Raw genomic sequence first — 15,586 nt, 5'->3', positions numbered from 1 at the left:
GCATTAGCATCACCTGGATATTCATGTTTTAGGTAAAAAATACAGACTCTTGGCCCCACCCAAACCTATTGACTCAGAATCTGAACTTTCATAGTGTATTGACATAAACTATACATGTTTAAATTTTTTGTAAGTTTTGACATCCATGTACACCTATAAAACCATCAAAACTAATGAATATATCTATCACCACTAAAATTTCCTTGTAGCCCTTTGCAATCTTGTCTCCCCCGACACCTGCCCTCATCTATTTCCAGACCTGTACTGATTTCCTTTCAGTTATTATGGGTTAATGGAATAGTATGTACCTTTGTATGGTTTCAGAATATTTTGAGATCCAAGATTATTTTGAGGTCCACATTGCACTGGATATCATTTCATTCCTTTTTACTATCTAGTGTTCATTATATGAATATACTGAGTTTGTTTATCCATTCACCTGTTGATGGACATTTAGATTCTTTAGTTTTTACCTTACAAATGAAGTCATGAACATTCAACTACAAGTGTTTGTATGGACATACGATTTCATTTCTCTTGGGTAAATACCTAGGAAAGGACTGGCTGTTCATACAGGGTAGGTGCATATTTGACTTTTATAAAATTTAGATGTTTTCTAAAGTGACGGTACCACATGTTCCTACTTGCAATGTATGAGACTTCCAGTTCCTCCACATTCTTACCCACGTGTGGTATGGTCAGTCATTTTAATTTTAGTTATCATAAGGGTATGGTTCTATCTCATTGTGATGTTAATTGGCCTTTCCCTAACAATCATTTTTTCATGTGCCTAGTTTTCAGACACATATCTTCATTGTGAAGTGCCTTTTCAAATGTTGGCCCATGTTTTTACTGGATTGTTTCCTATTACTGTTTTGCAAGATTGTTTATATGTTCTGATACAAGTCCTTTGGTTTGGAAACATTTTCTCCCAGTCTATGGCTTGCCTTTTCACTTCCTTAATACCATCTTTTGAAAAGGAAAAGGGTTTAATTTTGATCAAGCCCAACTTATTGCTTCTTTTATACTTTTCCACAGTTTGTGAAGTTTTCAAGGAATCTGCCAAACACAGGGAATCTTTGCCAACATCACTGATTTTCTTCTATATTTCATTCTAGATATTTAATGGGCTTTACTACTGAATCAAAATCAGAATCATTTGAACTTGAATCTTTAAAAGGTCCCCAAGTTGTTTGTATGTACATTAAAATTTGAGATGCACTACTTTAAAAATCACTAGTTAAGTATTATTCATAGTGTAATACAATTTAATAGTGACTTTATTTTTATTAAGATTTTATTTATTTATTTGCCAGAGAGAGAATGAGAGCGCAAGCAGAGGGAGCAGCAGGCAGAGGGAGAAGCAGGCTCTCCACTGAGCAAGGAGACTGATGCAGGCCTCCATCCCGGGACCCTGGGATCATGATCTAAGCCAAAAGCAGATGCTTAACCAACCAAACCACCCAGGTATCCCTAATAGTAACTTTAGAAATGACAGAAAAGACATATTAAGTTCAAACAAAATGATTGTCTAACCACACAACCTAGAACATGTTCAAGTAATCAGTAAATTTGCCAGGGCACTTTTCACTCAACATTTTTTACCTCATCTACAGTTTTCTTCTGAATTCCCAAGGACATGCTTATCTTCAGAACTAACACCATTGAGTTTGATACTATTCCAGCTAAAAATCCTAAGAATCCGAGGGTCAGAAAAAGCTTTACATATCATACAGTTCAACCTCTCAATCATTAAGGAGTACCAACCTTGGCATTTTTTTTGTAGATGACACACCTAGTCCTGAATACTTTCAGAGATAGGTCTGTTTCCAAAATGCTAATTATTTCAAAGTATCTGATGGTTGAGCAATGCTACTTGCCAGAACATTCTCTTATATTGGCCAAAACCTGCCTTCATGTAACTTCCTCTAGTTCCACCTTTTTGTCATAGATTGTTGAGTTATCACAGTTTCCAATTCCATTTAGGGATATCAGTTATCTATTACTGTCTTATGTTTGACCCAGTGCTTGATTAAATCAATCTTTTCCCAATTATTTAATCTCTTTGTTATTCTACCTCACTTTCAATGTTACTAATACAAATAACCCCCTTCACACAAATTCCCTAGCTAATATTTTACTAGATTTATTATCATACTTTTCCCCTGCTTTTCCTAATAATCTTTTTTAAGATCTATCTTAACTCACTTGTAAGTTGCAGATGTGATACCCCTTTACCTCTAAATATTTCGGTATATATTTCGCAAAAACAATGACAGTTTCTTAGATAACCATAAAACAGTTATCAAAAACGGGGCACCTGGGTGGCTCAGTAAAGTGTTGGCTCAGGTCATGATCCTGAAGCCTGACTGAACCTCACATAGGGCTCCCTGCTCAGTGGGGAGTCTGCTTCTATCCTCTCCCTCTGCTCTTCTCCCCCCCTACCCCTCTGGCTCATGCTCTCTCAGGTCTTTTAAGACAACTATCAAAAACAAAATTAATTTTGGTACATGAGTACCTAATCTACAGAGTACACTTGAATTTTGCCAAGTGTCCTTTATTAGGACTTTTTTCCTCCTCCAGGATCCATTCCAGGATCACACTTCCAATAGTTGTCAAATCTATTTACTGTATTTTATGCTGAAGAGCTGGTCATCACATCTTTGACTTGCATGATCTTGGCATTTTTGAAAAGTCCAGTCAAGTTATAGCCTGTCCCTTAATTTTTGCTTAATTTATTCTCATGATTAAATAAGACGATGTTACATTCTTTTCAGTAAGTTGCATCAAAAGGTACATGATATTTATTGGTACCATTAATGTAGTTTAATCACTTGATTTTGTTAGAATGTGCAAAGTTACAATTTTCAGCTTTGTAATTAAGAAGTGAGGAGAAGTGGTGCCTAGGTGGCTCAGTTCGTTTTAAGCATCCCACTTTTGATTTTTGGCTCAGTCACGATCTCAGAGTTGTGAGATAGAGCACCACATCGGGATCTGCACTGGGAAGAGATTGTCTCTCTACCCCTCTGGCCTTCCCCCACCTCCCTGTCTCCCTACCTCTGATTAAAAAAAGGGGGGGGGCCTGGGTGGCTCAGTGGGTTAAAGCCTCTGCCTTCGGCTCAGGTCAGGATCCCAGGGTTCTGGGATTGAGCCCAGCATCGGGCTCCCTGCTCAGCGGGGAGCCTGCTTCTGCCTCTCTCTCTCTGCCTGTCTCTCTGCCTACTTGTCATCTCTGTCAAATAAATTTTAAAAAAAAATAAAATCTTTAAAAAAAAAGAAATGGGAAGATACTTTGGGACTATATAAATATTTATCACTAAGCTTTCACCTACTAATTTTAATATTTATATCTCTTGAATGAATTATTACTATGACAGTTGCCCAGAAAATGCTTTTTTTATTGAGAAATAATTGACATATCAGTTTCAGATATACAATATAATGATTCAGTATTCATGTAACTGCAAAATGATCACCACAGTAAGTCTAATTAACATTCATCATCACACAGTTAACACATATTTCTTGTGCTGAGAACTTAAGATCTACTGTCTAAGCAACTTTCAAATACACACTGCAGTATTGTTAACTGTAACCACGCTGCTATACATTAAGTGTTTTCTAAATTTCTGATTCTAGAAATTTTTTTTTAATATTTTATTTATTTGACAGAGAGAAATCACAACTAGGCAGAGAGGCAGGCAGAGAGAGAGGAGGAAGCAGGCTCCCTGCAGAGCAGAGAGCCTGATGTGGGGCTCGATCCCAGGACCCTGGGATCATGACCTGAGCCGAAGGCAGAGGCTTTAATCCACTGAGCCACCCAGGCGCCCCGATTCTAGAAATTTTTACATGCAAAGTGATTTTTAACTTCTATTATTCATTACTTCTACACTAATCACTTGGCATTCTACTCAAAGAAATTTCCCTTCTCTACTATTTATTTATATCAGTATGGGCCCATGGATTCTTACTTTAATCAGTGGGTTATAATCTATAGCTATCAATATTTATTTTGATGTTTAAATTGTCCCAGGTTTGACCAGTGGGAGCCCCCTTCCAGCTGACTCCTCTATCCTTTTTAACATTTCTCTGTCATCCTTTGAGTATTTACTTACTTTCTGGCACAATTCAGTGTTTCAGACCTAGTCTTTACTTTCCCTGCTCAATCCGTGGAATCGGCCAGTTCTCCAAGGATGACTGTTCCTTTTTAATGGACAATAATATTTGGAAACCAAAGCTTGAGCACTGTATGTGTTCATTGTTCCTAATGTGCCAATGTTTCCAAGTCTTCCCCAAGAACAGAGCTAGAAAATATAAGTATTTACTTATACATACACATATCTAAATATTTCTATCTGAATCAATATATTACAAACTGTGAGTTCATATCAACATCTCCAGTTCCACTCCAGTACCACAAAGGTGCTTAATACATAAGTTCAATAAGCAATACTTCACTGGCTTAGGGAAACTTTTTCAGAATACAGAATTTAACACTCTGGAAAGGACCCCAGCAGATTCAGTAAACTCACTGATGAGGAGGCTGGATAGATAAGATGATGGCTATTATTCAGTCAAGTGGAAATGCCTTGCAGAGAGTAGAGGAAGAAACAGAAAGGCTGAGGGAAGTGAGAATGCTACAACACACAATGTGAAGCCAGAAGAGTCCCCAGGGTTTCACAGGAGGACCTTGAGGACAACTCATGCATGAAAGCCACAGGGAATGTCCTGGTGAGAAGGGTAGCAGTATCACTAGGACGTTGAGTGGTAGCTCTTTTACAGACTGTGTTGACAGAGGCAGAGGCAGGCATAGCACTGAGCTCGTGAACATCCATGGGGATAATGAAGCTCTGAAGTAACAAAGGCCAAGAAACTGCCCACAGTGATGGACAAGGTCAGAAAAGTGGTCAAAGGGGCTTAATCTGAAGAAGTCTGGGACATAGTTAATAGAGATGGTATCCCTAGAGGCCAGAAGGAAGGACAGAACTATACTCTCCTACTCTTTGTGATAATGAAGTCCAAAGAAATACACCAAGGAGGGGGTAATCTTTTTTTTTAATTGATAGACTTTTTTTTTAAAGATTTTATTTATTTGACAGAGAAAGACACAGCGAGAGAGGGAACACAAGCAGGGGGAGTGGGAGAGGGAGAAGCAGGCTTCCCGAGGAGCAGGGAGCCTGATGCGGGGCTCGATCCCAGGACCCTGAAATCATGACCTGAGCCGAAGCAGATGCTTAACGATTGAGCCACCCAGGCGCCTGATAGACTATATTTTAGAGGAGTTTTAGGTTAACAGTGAAATTGAACAAGTGTGATTTTTAACTCTACAATCAAGAAAAAGCAAGAATACTGGAGGCGGGTGGCACTTAGGGCGGTCATCCTTATAAAAAGTCATAATCCCTTGCTCAGTTCCCAGATATGGGCCATTTTCAGATTTGAATCCCATTACTAAAGAGGAGGTAGCTGAGTCTCTAGGAGGAAGGACCTAGCAACATTATGGCAAATGTATATGGTGATAACTCCCCCAGTCCTTCCCTGAAAGAGACCCACAGCCACTTATTTGAATGATTGTACAGTTTGAAAAGAAGACTAACCAAACTGTTTTAGGATTCTTTGACACAGGATCTGAATTGACATTTAACCAAAAGCACCAACACAGATGGCCCTTCTATGAGAGTAAGGCCTACAAGGACGAATTAATGGAGTCCTGGCTAAAATCTGGTTCATCATATACCCATCCGGTCTATGGACCTACCCAAAGTTCATTTTCTCGACCTCCAAGTACATAACTGAAGTTGGTATATTTGGGATTTGAAGAATACCCCACAATCCCATAATCGGTCCCTGGTATGCAAGCATAAAAGCTGTAATAGTGAGGAAAGCCATATGAAAACTGCTGAAACTATCAGCTTCATCAAGATAGTAAATAAAAATAACATCATATACCAGGAAGGATAGCAAACATTAATACAACCATTATAGAAAGACCTGAAGAATTCAGAGGTGACGAAGGATTCACTATCATATCTCCATTTGATTCACCAGTCTGGCTCTTTCAGAAACAGGATGGCCCCTGAAGAATGACATAGATTAAAATGATGAATAAGTTTACAGGTGTAAATGTAAAACATTTCCAATTCAAGGCAAGTAATGACCCACCGTGTTCTGACAGGGAAATATCTGGTAAGAAAAGAAACTGAGCAAGAAGGCTTGCACTTTGCCAACCCTATATGATTAGCAAGACAGAAGTAAGAAGTGGATGGGGTACCTGGGTGGCTCAGTGGGTTAAAGCCTCTGCCTTCAGCTCAGGTCATGATCCCAGAGTCCTGCAATCAAGCCCCACATCGAGCTCTCCGCTCGGCAGGGATCCTGCTTCCTCCTCTCTCTCTGCCTGCTTCTCTGCCTACTTGTGATCTCTGTCAAATAAATAAATAAAAACTTAAAAAAGGAAAGAAAGAAAGAATGAACAAGTGGTCCAAGAACTCTTGCCAGCCTCTAGAGAAATCCTGGAATAGTCGGTTCTTACACATTAACACTGCACATATCAAGAAACTGATGATCTTGCAAGTTCTCACCAAGCCAATGGATTTCTCTTCCATAAACATATCTCACCTCAGTTAGAACATGACTAAACCACATGTACTAAGGATTTAAATCAAAGATATATGCAGGGTTTTAAATATATAAAGAGAACACTTGAATATAACATCAAAGTTAGCAGCAAATTCTACAATCCAGTGCTAAAACAGATAAATGATAAATTTCTTTTCAAAGGCTTATTCCAGTTTCATGAGGCCAGCAGGAGGTGAGGCAAATGTATACTTCTGAGCCATCTCATGAAACAAATGCTGTGAATCTTCTTGCAAGCTCATTTAGAAATGGGCAGTGAACGGAGGGGCCGACTTGTCCTTCTTCTGCTTGCTGATCCACATTTGCTGGAAGGTGGACAGTGAGGCCAGGATGGAGTCCCCAATCCACACTAAGTACTTACTTTCAGGAGTGATGATCTTGACCTTCATTGTACTGCAAGCCAAGGCAATAATCTATTTCTGCATCTTATTGGCAATGTCCCACCAGACACACTATGTTGACATACAGGTCCTTCTAAATGTCAACATCACACTTTGTGATGGAGTAGAAGGTGGTCTCATGGACATGGTCTCACAGGACTCAACACCCAGGAAGGAGAAAACAAAGAGCTCCTCTAGACACCAGAGGCACTCATTGCTCATGTGATCACCTGGCTGTCTGGATGCTCATAATTCTACTGGACAAAGGAGGACAAAGTTGTGGCCGTCTCCTGCTGCAAGCCCAGGGTGATATAGCAGAGTTCTTGTTGATGCCATGTATGATTTTTTTTTTTTTTTTTTTTTTGCTCAGTGGTAGAGATGAAGCTGTACCCATGCTCCATGAGGACCTTTATGAGGAAGTCAGCCAGGTCCCAGCTAGCAAGGTCCAGACCCAGTATGACTGAAGCTGGGTGTAGTCCTAGTAGATGGACACCCTGTGGGTGACCCCATCCCTAGGGCCCATTACAATACCAAAGATGTGGCCAGAGGCATAAAGGGACAGCACAGCCTGGATGGCCATGTACCCAACCCAGGTGTTGAAGGTCTCAAACATGATCATAGTCATCTTCTGTCTGTTGCACTGTACTTGACATTCAGGAGTACCTCAGTGGGCAGTCCCAGGCACTCCTCCAGAACAACATGTAGCTCATTATAGAAGGTGTGGAGCCAGGTTTTCTCCAGTTCATCCCAGTTGGTGATGATGCTATGTCATGGTCAGGATGCAGCAATTACTCTGGACCCTGTCACCCATGTAGCTGTCATTCTACCTCATGCCCACCATGATGCCCTGGTGTTGGGTGCCTGATAATAAATGGGAATATGTCTAGCAGTCATCATCCCCAGCAAAGCCAACTTTACATTTGACAAAGCCATTGTCAGTGACTAGTGTGATTTCTTTTTGCATTGCAATCTGTGGGGCCTGGCAGCAGAGGTGCCAGGAGACAGAGACGCAAGAGCAGAGGGAGTGCAGGCTGCCTGCAGGAAGTGACATCACAAGTCTTTGTTGTGCTATCATTGTCTGCAGTTTCAGCTCATGACTTCTTTTTGTTCTAGGCATTGTTTTAAACAATTTTAAATTTCCACATAGAAGAAGTTTTGTACCCCCAATTTTTAGTGATTCCTAGTTATATTGTGTTGTCATTAGAGAATACTTTCTTTACTGTTTACTGTTTGGATTTGCTGAGGCTTTTCTTTGTAGCCTAATGGTTTTTGTAAGTATTCGTGGGCAATTGAAAGAGAAGTGCATTTTAAGGATATTTAATTAGATATATTATCAATCATATCTACCTTATCAACTATATAATTAAGATTTCCATAATTATTTTTTATTTACTTGATCTCACATATACTGAGAAACAGAAAGACAATGTAATTTTATCAAGTTTTCATTAGTAAATGGTAATGTTCTTTAGGGAAGGACAAAACTGAATTCAGGCAGTTTGACTTCAAAACCTCAACTTTTAGCAATTATATCATGCTGATTTTTGTGGGGTTCATCAGACTTTTCTCTGTGTGGCATCACTGGGGTGTCAAGCCATTCAGTACGAGGAAGAGAGATCTCCCAGGGGAAAATCAAAAAAAGGATTGTGAGAACATGGGAGCTTGTGAAGCAATTTAGCAAGGTATCCAGGAAGTCACGTAATTCTCTGAGGAGCTGAAGAATTGTGCAAAATGTAACACACCTAGAGAGAAAGGAACGGTAAATTAATGGAATATTGGTCAGTGAAGTTGCTGAGGGTGTGGCCTACTTAGCAAGGTTGCAGTGTGGTTGGGCAGGGGGAGTGCAGTTAAATTGGGGACTGTAAATGGTTAATGTCCAGTAACAGAGTGATTAGGGACAAGCTCCACCAACAATTGTAAAAGGGTTATGATAGTGAGATAGTCATGGCTTACAGACCTCCCAACCTCTGACTGGGGAGCAAGATATGAGCTCTGAAGCAGGAGACTCCACCCACCAGATAATTGCAGGGGTAGGATACAAATGCGGAAGGCCCCTGAGTTGTTTGCCTGTGCAAGGGAGATGACAGCTCCATTGTGGTGGAGGAATGAGTAGCTCTCTACTGGCAAGACTTTAAGCAACTAAGAAAGGAGAAAGGTGTCTTTGCTGAAGAAGCTAGTTTGTTTTCTAGTAGAAATGAGCTCACCTGAGGGATGTCCTTTGGTAAAATGTCTAAAAGAGGACACAAACCAGAGCACTATAGTTACAAGCAAAAATTACTCTCTGCTTATCTTTAGGCCTCAGAAGTAGGAAGAATATTTGTACTTGGGCACCTGGGTGGCTCAGTTCATTAAGCGTCTGCCTTTTGCTCAGGTCATGATCCCAGGGTCCTGGGATGGAGCCCCACAGTGGAGGCAGGGAGGGGGGTGTCCTCTGCTCAGTGGGGAGCCTGCTTCTCTCTCTCCCTCTGCCTGCGGCTTCTCCTGCTTGTGCTCTTTCTCTCAAATAAATAAAATTTTTAAAAGATTTTATTTATTTGACACAGAGAGAGAGAAATAGCACAAGCACGGAGAGGAAGGCAGAAGGAGAGGGAGAAGCAGGATCCCTGATGAGAAAGGAGTCCCATGTGGGGCTTGATCCCAAGACCCTAGGATCATGACCTGAGCTGCAGGCAGACGCTTAACCAACTGAACCACCCAGGAGCCCCAATAAATAAAATCTCAAAAAAAAAAGAAAAAGAGAATATTTGTTCTCTACAAATTAGTTGCCCAAGACCATAAGAAAAGGCCTTTCTTCTTTACTCACAAGGATGGATAATGCAAAACTCCACCAATATGCTAGGGAATAAATGGAATGGTTGTAAAACTGATTTCCTAGGTATCTAACAGTTTGGGATTGGGGAAGATGAGATTAGGTCTGTTTGAGTGGCTTGGCTCTTAGGCTCGAAGTTATTTGGACTATGGAAAAGGAATTCCAGATCTGCTCTCATCCTTTCACCTTAATGCCTCATACTCTGGAAGAAAAATATGGAGAGGTGGAACAGCTGGTTACTTGAAATTGTCCATTCTCAAGCAAGCAAGAGAAGATGTGGAATTAAATCAGACCAGAAATGAAGTTGGCTGTGGAGGAGGGGAGAAGGTTGAAGTGGCTCTCACACATCCAGCAGGACCCTTTGGATGAAGGCGATGGGTAAGCAGTTGGTGCCGAAGGCAGCAAATCCCCTATCAGCCTGTGGTGATACTCTTCATCTGTAGGTGAAGACAAGAGGAGTAATTCGGTAACTAGCAACTGAGAACAGCATATCCTGGTGTCTTTCCTTACAGAAAGTTCTATTCTGGGGCAAAGAAAGGGAATTTGGGGAGCTTCACCAAGTGAGGGGGATATTGTGGCTTCTAGGGAAAGGGAAAATAAGGGGACTCAAGTTCTATGGGACAGTCACTCTGAGAGATGAAGAAGTCACTCAGAACTAACAAAAGCCAGTTAGAGCCCACCAACCAAAGAAAAGGTCATCAGGTCATACCTGATGTTTATTGTTAGGAAGAACTGATCATGGGATGTCTCAGCAAGAGAGGACAGGGTTGTGTTTGTGCTGGTCAGTTCTAAGAAGGGATGGGTTGTTCACTATGCTTGTTACTACAGTAGGGTCTTCAATGTGTTTTGTTAGAAACTTTGTTCTGTTGACCTAAGTCCTGTTGAAAACATTGTTTATTACAGTCTGACTGCTAGCAGAATTGTGCTGTCCTTTCTCAGGCTGGGATGAGAGTAAAGGTCCTGGTTGGGAAAAGTAATTTGGCTGAGTGGAAGGCCATAGAAAAGCCTCAGTAGTTTGTAGCTCTAGAGGAGCACTCAAGGAAGATTTCCATGAAAGCAGACCAACGGGAATTATGGCTTGTGTAGAGGCAGGAGGCTGCTCAACATAGTTGAAAGATCTAAGGTAAGACTCACCTCAGACACCCAGAAGCTGTTTCTTGCACTTCCATGAATACTTTACTCTATGAGGAGATTTTGCCCCATAGGGAGAGAATAACAAAGTCATACTAAATGTAAGATAAAATGTACTTCCCCTTCCTGTTGTGGTTGGCTTTGTGCTAGAACACACCTTGAGGAATTTGCTTTGAGTTATAAGCAGTTTCTTTCTCAGGCAAGCAAAGTTGGAGACAATACAATATTTACTATAAACTTCCTTTTTTTTTTAAAGATGTTATTTACTTATTGAAGAGAGAATAAGCTAGAGAGAGAGTAAGCCAGAAAGAGAGAGGGAGCACAAGCTGGAAGAGAGGCAGAGGGAGAGGGAGAAGCAGACTCCCCAGCAAGCATGGAGCTGATGCAGGACTCGATTCCAGGACCCTGAGACCATGACCCAAGCCAAAGGCAGACGCTTAACCATCTGAGCCACCCAGGTGCCCCGAAACTTCCTTTGTTCTGAAAAAGCAACAGGTTGGACAGATTTAGTTTTGTAATATCAGGCAAAAATGTTTTCTAAAATGGGAAGGGTTGAGATACCGTGAATCTAAAAATCTAAAATGTTCATGAGACCCTGTAAAATACCGTGTGTGTGTGTGTGTGTGTGTGTGTGTTGTGACTCTATTCAACTTCTTTCTTCCTCTTTGAGAAGCCTTTTTTTAGGTTTAGATCACAGGAACAGGAGGAGGGACACACCCAACAGCTGTAGAAGCAGGAAGCATCTACTCTAAAACTGAAGAACAAAACCATGAAAATTGAGAGTGTTTGTACATATTTTGTTCCAGCTAACTCTCTTTAAAAAGTCCATATTTTAAAAAAATTTTGTTTTAAAAAAGTCCATATTTCATCAGTGTATGATGGAGAAGGGAGATGCTCGGTTCTCTTTGAAATATGTATCCAGCATGATGTAAGCAGTTTTATCTTTGCAAATTTATTGTTTCCTTTGGAGAGTATTTCTTTTCTAGATCACATTCCGGAAGCATAGGAGCTAAATCCCATTAGACAGCGGGGAGGCAATTAATTACAGGAGTGATGTTTACCTCATGTTGAAGGAGGGTCTGTGAAGAGGGACAGGTCTGAGCTTGGCTGAGGTCAGCATGAACTAAATTACTGATGAGACCATTTAGAACTAAAAAACAAAGATGTTGAAGAATGTGAAAAAATACAAGTAGTCCTTGTTTTTCATAATTTATGTGGTTATGTAAAAGTAAATGAGCTACTTGTGTATCTCTGAGGGGGTTGCTGACTCCCACCTTTGTGACAGGCCAGCTGCCTTTTAAGGGGAGGATGAATAGTATCCAGTTTTCAGGGAAAAGCTTCTCTTACAAGAAAGTAAAACCTAGATAGGAAATGGAAATTTAGTCTAACGGGGGAATTTGTCTTTCTCTTTGAGGTTTCTTTGGGAACTGTATCGGATGTAAAGTAGAAATGTTTAAGAGACTATTGATTGCTAGGGGAAGACTACCTCTGCATATCTGAAGGCAGGGGCTGTAAGCTGCAAATGAGTCACTGGTATTTTGTAAATCAAACTATATATTCTTTTTTATATTCATCACCCTTTTGCTCCCTCTGGTCCAGTCTTTCTCAAAATTTGGTATTTGGACTGCCTCCACAAGAATCACCTGGAAGTTGTTAAAAGTAATAATTCCTAGTCCCATACCTCAGAGATATTGTGGATTCTGTTCCAGTCACCACAATAAAGTGACTATTGCATTAAAGGAGGTCAAATGAAAGCTTCAGTTTCCCAGTGCCTCTAAAAGTTATGTTTACACTACTGAAGTCTATTAAGTGTACAATTAGCATTATGTCTAGAAACAAGGTACATATCTGAATTTAAAAATACTTTTTTAAAAGATTTTATTTATTTATTTGACAGACAGAGATCACAAGTAGGCAGAGAGACAGGCAGAGAGGGGGCGAGGCAGGCTCCCTGCTGAACAGAGACCCCCCCCCCCCGATTTGGGGCTCGATCCCAGTACCCTGGGACCATGACCTAAGCCAAAGGCAGAAACTTTAACCCACCGAGCCACCCAGGTGCTCCTAAAAATACTTTATTGCTAAAAAAAAAAAAAAAAAATCAAGCTAACCAGCACCTGAGTCATAGTCATTTTGTGGGTGAAGGGTCTTGCCTCTGTGTTTATGGCCATTGACTCATTAGGGTGGTGGTTACCGAAGATTGAGGTAGCTAAGGTAAATTCTTAAAATAAGGCAACAATAAAGTTTGCCACATTAATTGACTCTTCCTTTCATGAACGATTTCTCTGTAGCATGCATGCTGTTTGATAGCATTTTACCCACAGTAGAACTTCTTTCCAAATTGGGAGTCAATCCTCTCAAACCCTGTTGCTGCTTGGCCAGCTAAGTTTATGGAATATTCTAAGTCCTCTGTTGTCATTTCAACAACGTTCACAGCATCGTCACCAGGAGTAGATTCCACCTGAAGGAAACACTTTCTTTGTTCGTCCATCAGAACCAACCCCTCATCCACTAAAGCTCTGTCATGAGCTTGCAGCAATTTGGTCCCATCTTCAAGCTCCACTTGTAATTCTAGTTCTCTTGCTATTCCCACCACATCTGCAATGACTTCCTCCACGGAAATCTGGAACCCCTTAAACTCATGCCTTAGAGTTGGAACTCTGGTAATTTTGATATTTTGACCTCTTCCCATGAATCACAAGTGTTCTTAATGGCATCTACAACTTTTCCTGAAAACTTTTCACTGTCTTCGTGGCCAGATGCATCAGAGGAATCACTGTGGAAGTTATAGCCCTATGAAATGTATTTCTTCAATAATAAGACTTGAGTCGAAATTACTCCTTGATCCGTGAGCTGCCAAATGGATTTTGTGTTAGTGGGCATGAAAACAACATACATTCAAGTGCATATCTCCATCAGAGCTCTTGGCTCACCAGGTGATTATTAATAAGTACCATTTTGAAAGGAATCTTTTCTTCTGAGCAGTGGGTCTCAACAGTGGGTTTAAAAGATTCAGTAAGCCATGCTGTTAACAGATGTGTCATCCAGGCTTTGTTGCTCCACTTAGAGAGTAAACACATAGTACTCCTAGCATAATTCTTTTTTTTAAAGATTTATTTATTTATTTTCGATAAAGAGAGAGAGCATGAGCTGGGGAAGAGGCAGAAGGAAAGGGAGAAAGTCCTCAAGCAGATTTCCTGCTGATCATTGAATCTGATACAGGGCTTGATCCCAGGACCCGGAGATCAAGCTGAAAGCAAGAGTTGGATGTTTAACCAAATGACCCACCAGGTGCCCTAACTTAGCATTGTTCTTAAGAGACCAAGAATTTTCAGAATGGTAAATGAGCATTGACTTCATCTTAAAGTCACCAGCTGCAGTAGCCCCTAGCAAGAGAGTCAGCCTGTCCTTTGGAGCTTTGAAGCCAGGCATTGCCTTCTCCTTTCTAGCTATGCAAGTCTTAGATGGCATCTTCTTTCAGTAGAATGCTATTTGGTCTACACTGAAAATCTGTTTTTTAGGGTAACCACCCTCACTGATTATCTTAGCTACATCAACTGGATCACTTGCTGTAGCTTCTCCATCAACATTTGCTGCTTCACCATGCACTTGATGTCATAAAGATGGCCTCTTTCCTTAAACTCCATGCTCCAACCTCTATTAGCTACAAACTTTTCTACTGCAGCTTCCTCACCTCTCTCACCCTTCATAGAATTAAAGATTTAGGGACCTGTTCTGGATTAGACTTTGATTTAAGGGAATGTTGTGGGTGGTTTGATCCTCTATCCAGACCACTCAGACTCTCTGTATCAGCAATAAGACTATTCAGCTTTTTTATCACTCATGTGTCCACTGGGCTAGTGCTTTTAATTTCCTTCAAGAACTTTTGCTTTGCATGTATAACATGTCTAAATGGAGCAAGAGACCTAGCCTTTGGCCTGTCTTATCTTTCAACATGCCTTCCTCATTAAGCTTAATTGTTTCTAACTTTTGATTTCAAATGAGAGATATGAGACTCTTCCTTTCCCTTGAACACTCAGAAGCTATCGTGGGGTAATAAGTTGGCTTAATTTTAATATTGTTGTGTCTCGGGGAATAAGTCCCAAGGAAAGGGAAGGAGATGGGAACACTGGTGGTTGTAGCAGTCAGAACACACACAACATTTGTCATATAAGTTTGCCATTTGAAATGTGCGCAGCTCATGGTGTCCCAAAGTAATTATAATAGTAACATCAAAGATCATTCATCACAGATCACCATAACAAATACGATAATGAAATACTTTGAAATACTGCAAGAATTACCTAAATGTGACACAGAGACAAAAAATGAGAAAATGCTGCTGGAAATAGGGCATCAACAGACTTGTTCTATGTAGGGATGCCACAAACCTTCAATTTGTAAACAAATAAACAAACCACAGTATCTGTGAAATGCAGTAATGTGAAGCATGATGAAATGAGGTATGCCTATACTTGACTCATTTAAAATCACTGGACATGGAACCTAGGAATCTTTGTCTCAAAAACCCCTCACAGGGTTTTTTTCCTTCTGCATACTAAAAAGTCTGATCACTCCAGCAGGATCTCAGCTGTGCTGCCAGCGATTAAGGAGAAGATTTGTGTTCATGACAGTGATA

At 40.6% G+C, this 15,586-nt stretch overlaps 1 pseudogene; it reads right to left on the bottom strand.

The window, feature by feature from the left end:
* Positions 1-6,872: 6,872 nt before the first annotated feature.
* LOC123953885 lies at positions 6,873-14,594 on the bottom strand (annotated as a pseudogene).
* Positions 14,595-15,586: the final 992 nt, after the last annotated feature.

The sequence above is a fragment of the Meles meles genome, chromosome 12, assembly GCF_922984935.1.
Source record: "Meles meles chromosome 12, mMelMel3.1 paternal haplotype, whole genome shotgun sequence".
Taxonomy (NCBI): Eukaryota; Metazoa; Chordata; class Mammalia; order Carnivora; family Mustelidae; genus Meles; species Meles meles.
The sequence above is the reverse complement of the archived record's forward strand: the minus strand, read 5'-3'. Positions and strand labels throughout refer to the sequence as shown.